This window comes from Coffea eugenioides, chromosome 2 (assembly GCF_003713205.1).
Source record: "Coffea eugenioides isolate CCC68of chromosome 2, Ceug_1.0, whole genome shotgun sequence".
NCBI lineage: Eukaryota > Viridiplantae > Streptophyta > Magnoliopsida > Gentianales > Rubiaceae > Coffea > Coffea eugenioides.
The window spans coordinates 77,608,775-77,617,251 of record NC_040036.1 but is presented as its reverse complement, the minus strand read 5'-3'; the positions used below and the strand labels follow the sequence as shown (position 1 = coordinate 77,617,251).

Here is an 8,477-nt window from a genome sequence, read left to right as displayed (position 1 = left end):
AAAAATTAATATTAGGAGAGAAAAGATAACATGATTCCATTATTATCCGTCATCTACTACATTATTTAATTTATTTAATACCAACCCAGACATTAAAGAAAAACACTAGAATTTGTTGTTTATCATTAGGAATCAAATCACATATAGTATCAAAAAATAGTGTATCATGTTATATTTTTCACTTAATACAAGATCCAAATTATTATTTTCATTTACATACCTATGGTCAAACATTATCAACAATAAATAATCAAAAAATTTGCAACCAAAATATTACAGAAAACAAGCTTTAACATCATAAATATTCTTATGAACATATTAAGGTTAGTTGTTAAGAATTTTATGGTACTAAAATTCGCTTTTTGTAATAGTTCATTATTTTGGTTACAAATTTTTTGATTTTTTGTTGTTTATCATGTTTGATGATAAGTTTATAACTAAAAAGAACAATTTAGATCTTATATTAAATAAAATTATAGATGTAGTATTTTTTATGCCATATGTGATTTAATCTCTTGATGATAAACAACAAATTCTAGTATTTTCTTTAATATTTTGGGCGGGTATTAGATTAATTAAATAATTTAATAGATGAAAGGCAATGGTGGAAATCATATTATTTTCTCTTTTCTAATATCACTTTTGAATTGTTGGTTGGACTTAAATGTTACAAAATAATAAAAATCAGGGGAGGTTAGTATAATTTTTAAAATCTAAAGGGAGACCAGCGAAATAGTCAGAAATCTTGTGAGAGATTTCTGAAATTATCCAATTTTACTAACTATGCTATTATGTGACGGTAAGATCAGATAGTTTGAAGGTTGCAAATGAATCTTCCGCTCATGGGCCTCAAAACACTACGAAAAGTGCATTCTCAAAATTTATCAAGGTCCAGACCACGGAATGGGAAAAAACAAAGAAGGTTATCGTAATTGACTCTCTGCTCCCAATGTCTGGTCGTAAGAAAAGGGAAAGGAAGGACCGCCTCCTCAAAAGCACCAGTGGTCTAGTGGTAGAATAGTACCCTGCCACGGTACAGACCCGGGTTCGATTCCCGGCTGGTGCATACGGGGTTGGTAGCCGTGATGAATGCTGCGCCCAATGCGATAGTAGGGTCTGTCGCTTCTTCCGATATTTCGGATGAAAAGGTGGCGCTGCTGAGCTTTCCAATCCCCTGCATTTTTTGGTGTGTGCGTGTTTTTTTTTTGGTTAATTTTGTCCTTTGTTTATTGGAAAATTCAATGTTCCCTTTTAGATCCTATGGACGGCTACATGGCCCTACTAGCTACTAATACTAAGATACAAAGAGCCGGGGAGCTGCAGCAACCCCACTATGAGCTATGACTACGAGAGAGATGATGTGGAAGAGAAGGCAGTAGAAACACTTGCTTCCATGTTCGATACTATTAGAAAGGCTTTCCTTGGCAAAGCCAGTCCGCGCAGACATTCCCTTCACGCCAGAGTCTGAATGATCTTTGCACTTTGCACTTTGCACTTTGCACTTCCAATCAATTAATTCCATTTGTCACTCTTCGCACCCTACTGATCTAATTGCTGAATGATCAGGGTTTGTTGATGTACCTCTCTTCCCCAAGGAAATACAAGTTCAGGAATCTAATTCAAGGACTTCTTGGTTCCCACATCCCAAGCACTTCAAAGTTCAGGCCTTTGGGTAACTTAATACTACTCATAGCTACGGCCATCAGCCCATGCCTAACTTTCATACAACTTCCTCCCAACCAGATACCACCAATTCTCATCCCTCAGAAGCCCGAAAATTCTATTTAGACAATGGAACGAAAAATGCACTTCGAAAAGGCGTTAATGTTTTCCTTTCCTTTTAACTGGCCTAGTCACCCTCCTTTTCGTAACAGAGAAATGGGAGTTTACAAGTTATCCTGCTAAATTTCAAGAGAGATAGAAGACCAATAGTTTTTATATATTTATTTATTTATTTATTGTCTTTTGGGAAGTTAAAAAATCAAATAAATCACTTTGCATTCTATAGTTAATAAATCAGTAAACCTAACCACCTCTCCCGTCAAGTATAGAAGATAACTATTTTACCACCTATCCAACAACTAAAAGCCCATTGCAGTCGGCTCAATATCTGTCTCGCTGTTTGCACTATTGGCGCTCACACATCAAGCTGGTGCAAGGTTTTACTCACAATAAAAAAAAAAAAAAAAGGAATATTCCATAAAGAAGTTAAAAAGGCAACTAGACAATTAGGAATTTTGCCATTAACAAGGGGAAGAGGACGATGAAGAGAAAAGAACATAGGATAGCGCTCTCATCTCTGTACCAGCACTACAACTGAGTTCGTCAACAAGTAATGGATCCCCTGTACATTAAGCACATCAAAACTAGGACTGTCAATGGGGCTGGGCCAACCCGAGCTCAGCCCGACAGAAAGCCCGATGAGCCCGATCATTTAGTGAGCCGGTCTGAGCCTGAATCTAAAAATTAAATCCGAATTAAATGTGAGCCGAGTTTGGGCCTTATTAGGCTCAAACCCGATATAGGTCCGGCCCTTTAATTACCTATATATATAATATTTATATTTTGATATTATGTATAATTATATATCCAAATATATTATTACTAAATACTAAATATATACATAAATTACAAAGCACAAAAATACATCTAAAAACTCTTTCATGAGCTTTCTTGAAAGCCAATATTGGTAATGCATAACTAAATCTCTAATTTTTCTTATTGGTTGAGTAAATTTTTGTATTGGCATAATATTGGTTAATTTTTTTTTGGTCTACAAACACAAAAATCATCAAGCATATTTGGATTTAAATCACAAGATTATAAAAAAAGTTTCAACTTTTAAAGATGTATTGGCTGATGATCGCATGTTTTATTACAATTTTTCATGCATTTTGAATGGATTAAATATAAATATTGTTGAAAAATTTTTGGTTTATATACGTTTTAAGAACTATTATTTGTTCATGTTTAGTTTTAATATTATAGTCTTGTAAATATTAAATTAGTTTTACAACTTAATAGTTATAGTAATTATATTAAGAAAATTAAGGAGTAATAAGTGAGCTTGGACTAAACCCGATTAAGGCTCACAACCCGAATATTATGTGAGTTGAGTATGAACTTTACATTTACGAACCCGAAACTCATAGCCCGAAACTCGAAAATGATTCAAATTAAATGAGTTGAACTTGAGCTCATCAACCCGACTCATTAGGCCCGATTGACAGGCCTAATCAAAACAAGCATACATACCAAAACAAGCACAAATACAACATGCAGTTACAATGCAATACATAAGGAAGAAGCATTAGCTCCAAAAGATGTCAACACTCATTTACACGTGCAAAATGAGAAGCAACCGCTGATGTATCTAGATCATGCTTCTTCACTACCGCTCAGGTTGCTCCAAACCCATTCCAACAAGCCAGAGCATTTAAATTATGAACACCAAATACAATCCTAATTAAACATTTAACATAGCAGTAATTTGAATCTCATATGAACTGGATTTTGCTTTATTACAAATGTCAACCAAATTTGGAATGAAGATAAAGCAAATTAGATTATGCAAAAAAAAAAAAAAAGAGAACCCATCTCAAATTGAACCACCAAGAATAACTGCATCGGAGAATCATTCTCAAATTGAGATGACAATGGCAATATAGATAACCATTAAGGGGAGCGCAAAAAGAAAACGATAGAATTTGAAACATATGACATTCAGAGGGGTGAATGTGAGAGATGCTTAGACATAAATTTGTTTCATACCCACGTTCTTCTCACTTTAAATAAGGTAAAAAAAATGCCAATAATCATTCAGTAGCTTAGTGATGTTGCTGGTGCTTTATTGTCTTCTCACTTTAATTGTACGGTAAGGTTTGGTTTAGGTTTGTGTGTTTTATGTTAACCAACGGTAATAACTGACACTTAACTATTGCCACTAATGAATGTGTCCTTACTAATACCACTAATGAATGTCTCCCAAAGGACATAATTTCACCGACATATAAGCTAGTGGAAGCTGTACCCATTACACAAAAAAGGACCAAATAATCTTATATTCCCAATAAAAAACCCAAATTTCTAGCTAGCGCAGCGCACCACTTCATATGAAAAAAATACACTGCTACTTTCGTAAATACATCAAAATCCATGCTACATTAAGTTTTACCCAATGATAAAACTTCACTCCAAATAATCCTACATTTTCAAAATACCCCCATCCACACAATTGAAATTCAAAATCAACTTTGACTAAAAATACATATATAAAAATACATAAATATATATATGTGTGTGTATGTATACATGCTCGTCCCCAAGAGAAAAATGGTTCCCAAATGCAAATCTGACCTAGGCTAAATAAGTCTTTTTAACAGATGGCATACGGATAATAACAGGCCGGAAACCAATGGAAGGAAAACCTACCTTCTCACACATGCTTAGGGTGACAAATACAAATACTACTTAGAAATGAAAAGAGCGTGGCGCAAGTAATCAATTAGTATTTTAGCATCCAACCGATGAGATCTATGTCTAGGGTGAAATCCTCCTACATGCGATACTTGGTCGGAAGATGGCCAGCATGGTGTTTGGGAGCTAGTTCCCTTCTTCATCGACGTTCCAACTATAACAGTTTCTACCGCTGTTTGGGAAGCAGCAGCGGTGGTACTGTGTGTACAAGTAACAAATCACCAGCTATCATCTTCTTCGATAGTGGTGATGGTGGTCTTGTGGATCAATTGTTACAAAAAACAAAAGTTTCTTCTTGGTTCCTAATCCCTCATCTTGATGCTGCTGCCTCCACTGGAAATATCGTCGACAACAAGTAGAGAAGTTATTTCTATGACTATTACTATAGCCTGGCGAAGAATAGAGTGAAAAGCATCAAGGTTGCTGAAAGCAGTTGTAATGGCATGCGAAATTCAGAAAATGATGCTCTATGCATTGGGTCATCTCACGGGTGGCTAGCTTTCATGAATCGGCTCAATGATTCTATTTTCCTTTTCACTCCTATAACACAACGTGGGATCAAGCTTCCCTCCCTCCGCATACTACCAGTTCATGATCCAATTAATTGTAGAACTATTGCGGCTATTGCTGCCTCATCATCCCCGAAAGCGGCTACGGAGGACTGCAGATTCATGATCTCTTACTTCTCCATGGAAACCAGAGGAGAGAAACTGGCCTTTTGTTGTCCCACTTGTGGTGAAAAAATGGTAGACTATAACTGCATGGTTCATTCTAGTAGGCACCGAATGTTTGTCACCATCAATACAGATTTCAAGATAGAGTGTTGGCATCTTGCTGATCCTCTATACCGGAAAAGGGCTCGTATTAAGAACCTGAAAGTGGATGTGGAGGTATATCCTTGCCTTTTCGTGTATCATTCCTTAACAACTCAAGCTGAGAAAAAGGAATTCCTCAAAAAACTTGTGTCCCACGATAGGCTTTTCTTGGTCCCATATGCTAATTATCATTCCTCCTTCTCCTCGTCATTTGGCCAGGTTTTTTGGGTAACGACGTATACTACGCACAGCGTCAACCAAGAGAACGGTTCTTTGTTGATCAACTAGATGACCCTCATTGGACCCTTTCTTACAAGACTTGGACTTTTGACATTCATAAATTTGATCTCACTGATAAAGTGTTGAGGTACATGGACAACTCTTTGGAGGATCACGTCATTTTTATTGGCTTGAATGATAGTTTCTTGCTCTCTGCAACGGATTTCCCTGAAGTGAGGTCCAATTCCATTTACTTCACTAATGATTACTATCTCTCATCTGAAAATAAGCCTTTTGGAGGTCACAATGTTGGGATCGAAAAGACCTTCGAGGAATGCTATTACCCGTGTGATTAGAAAAACATTAGGAGGATCGAACCTATCCAATTTGGTTTATTCCTAATCCACTCTAGGCTACCCCTTCCTCTCCCGCCAATGGCTTCATTGGGTTTCTTTTGCTATATGGTACTTGCATGTCTTGCTTGTTAAGTTTTATGCTAAAAAATTTCTTATGTGTGCTTGGTGTAATTGTGTAATTGTTGCCTCCGTTAATAGTGGTTTTCCTTTTTCAGTTAACAAAACTTCTTATAGAGTCACATACCTTCATACATACATGCATATATATATACACACACATTCATACATATATATACATACATATACATACATACAATTTGGTTTACTCCTAATCCACTCTAGGCTGGCCCCCTTGCACTCCCACCAACGCCAACGTTTTCATTGGGTTTCTTTTGATATTTTAGTACTTGCCTGTCTTTTCTGTAAGCTCAGAAATTTCTTATGTGTGCTAGGTATAACCGTGCAATTGTTGCATGCGTTAATGGTAGTTTTCTTTTTTCGGTTAACAAAACTTCTTATGGAGTAAGATACCTTCTGATTTTTTACATGGCAGTCAGTAATATATTTCGTTAAGCATATGCCATGAACTTTGCTTAATGCTATACATATATACTATGTATGAATGTATGTATTTTTTATGTATATATAAGCTTGATAAGCCTTCAAGTTTGGTATTTTTTCGATTTGAGCTTAGCTAGATAGCCTTTAAAGCATGCTTTATGAATACTGATCCCAATCTAGATTTTAAATGGACCACTCAAAATTGATTAGATTGCATTCCTAGCTTAATTTGCTGCAGAATTAAGTGTTTGGGGAGTATTATTCATATTCCATCCTGTAATTGGTTTTTCAGTTGAAGTTTAAGATCTAGCATTCTGGGCTTTCTAGCTATGTGGAAGTATAATAGGCAAAAACCAAGAGAAGTTTTTTGACATGGTTAGTAGAATGAAGCATTTCCATGAGCACAAAAAATTTGGGAGATATGATAGCAGCAGCACAACTAATGGAAAGATAGTTCACGTTAATAAACAAATACGAAAATGTTTGGAGAGAGATAACAACGGCTGTAAATGAAAGAAGAAGAAAATCAAAGGTGAATTTGATTTATTGCACGGTAGCTGATTAGGAGTCTACATTGCAGAAACCTGATTAACAAAAAGTAGCTTCAAACTAGCCATAGTTAAAGGTACTAGGCAGCATAGTGTTATTATTCAAATTTCACAAATAGAAGTTTTATAATTTTGAGCAGTTAAAGGTACTACATCGATGCGGCTGATCAGAACCATAGATTCTTTGTTGCCGTTCACATTGGCGGCGGACACCACTCGTCATCGAACGAAAAAGCGCTTTGTTCTTCCATTAAGTGCGCCTGCCTTGGCGCTTTCTTCTCCTCAAGGTCTCTTTTATCTCTCTTTATTTTTTTTATTTCACTTCAGACTATGTAAGTGTTGGTTGAGAATAATTTAAGAAAGGTTGGAATCTCTAATTTATTTTCAGTATAAGTGTCAATGTGCTCAATTAATTCCACGTAGTAGTGCATGTAAATATGTTTGCTTATAAATATTATGCTCGACATGTGATTTCTTTAGGGCACTGGCCGATGTATTTGATGCTGTTGTTGCTACAACTCAAGTTTTGGAGGTTCACATTTTTCTTTTTGTTTTCTGTATTTTCTTACCTTTTTTGAGGTTTAATTTAATTTTTAAGTTTGATAATATCTGATGTTCTGGAAAAGTTTAGTTTGTTAACTGTAATTTTCATAAATAGGGATTTTTTTGAAATTCAGTTTGTAAAATGCATCGTCTGGTAGGCCACAGACTCTTGGGATGAGTTCATCCAATTTCATACTTCATTCTTCATATCTGGTTTGTTTGGTGCAAATTTCGTAAGTTGGAATTTCTTTTCAAGTTTGTAATAAATTGAATGGCTCCGTTGGCCATTTAGTCGCGTCATCAGTCAGTATAGCTTAATTCTTGGTTTGCTTTAATAAAGTCGTTTGATAACTGTAAGATGATATTTCACTTTTAATGGACCACTAACTGTAGGGTATTACAAACTAGTAAACTACCAAAGTGACTTGTGTTTTTGATTCCTGGTCTAGTTGGACCAAAAGCTTATTGCAGTGGAGTCAGGTTGTTTACAGAAATACTTAACTCAATACTTGATTTCTGATGGTCTATAGGATCGCACAATATTTGATTGGTGAGATGTTCTTTTGCTATGGAATTTTTTTTTTACTGTTCGTTCATGATCATGAGCAGGTAGAATGCTGCGAAATAAGTGAATCAATCTAGTTGAAGGATTCATGGTTGGAAAGCATTGGATTGACATTGTTGCACACAGGATGATCCTATCACCTATGCCAGGAGAGGCTAACATTTGACCGAGGATAGACATGTAGAATTTGATGCCAGTATCATGGTTGGTGATTCTGAAGCATTTGGTGCTATTGAAGCAGTGCCAGGTATTCCATAATTTCCACTTGAACATATGGTCAAGTGCCAGGTATTCCATTTGTAAGATAATTAACTCCACTGCATGATGAGTTCAAGTGTTTCCTCTTTTGAATATTCACTTTTTTGACTCGTGTGCATGTTATGGTTTCTAAAGT

At 35.8% G+C, this 8,477-nt stretch overlaps 2 non-coding genes across 2 annotated transcripts; both read left to right on the top strand.

Moving 5' to 3' along the window:
- Nucleotides 1-995: 995 nt before the first annotated feature.
- Nucleotides 996-1,066, top strand: TRNAG-GCC. The gene has a single exon. It is a non-coding gene; the product is annotated as a tRNA-Gly (tRNA).
- Nucleotides 1,067-1,077: 11 nt separating this feature from the next.
- LOC113764292 lies at nt 1,078-1,165 on the top strand. Its single transcript, XR_003467570.1, has one exon. It is a non-coding gene; the product is annotated as a small nucleolar RNA snoR114 (small nucleolar RNA).
- Nucleotides 1,166-8,477: the final 7,312 nt, after the last annotated feature.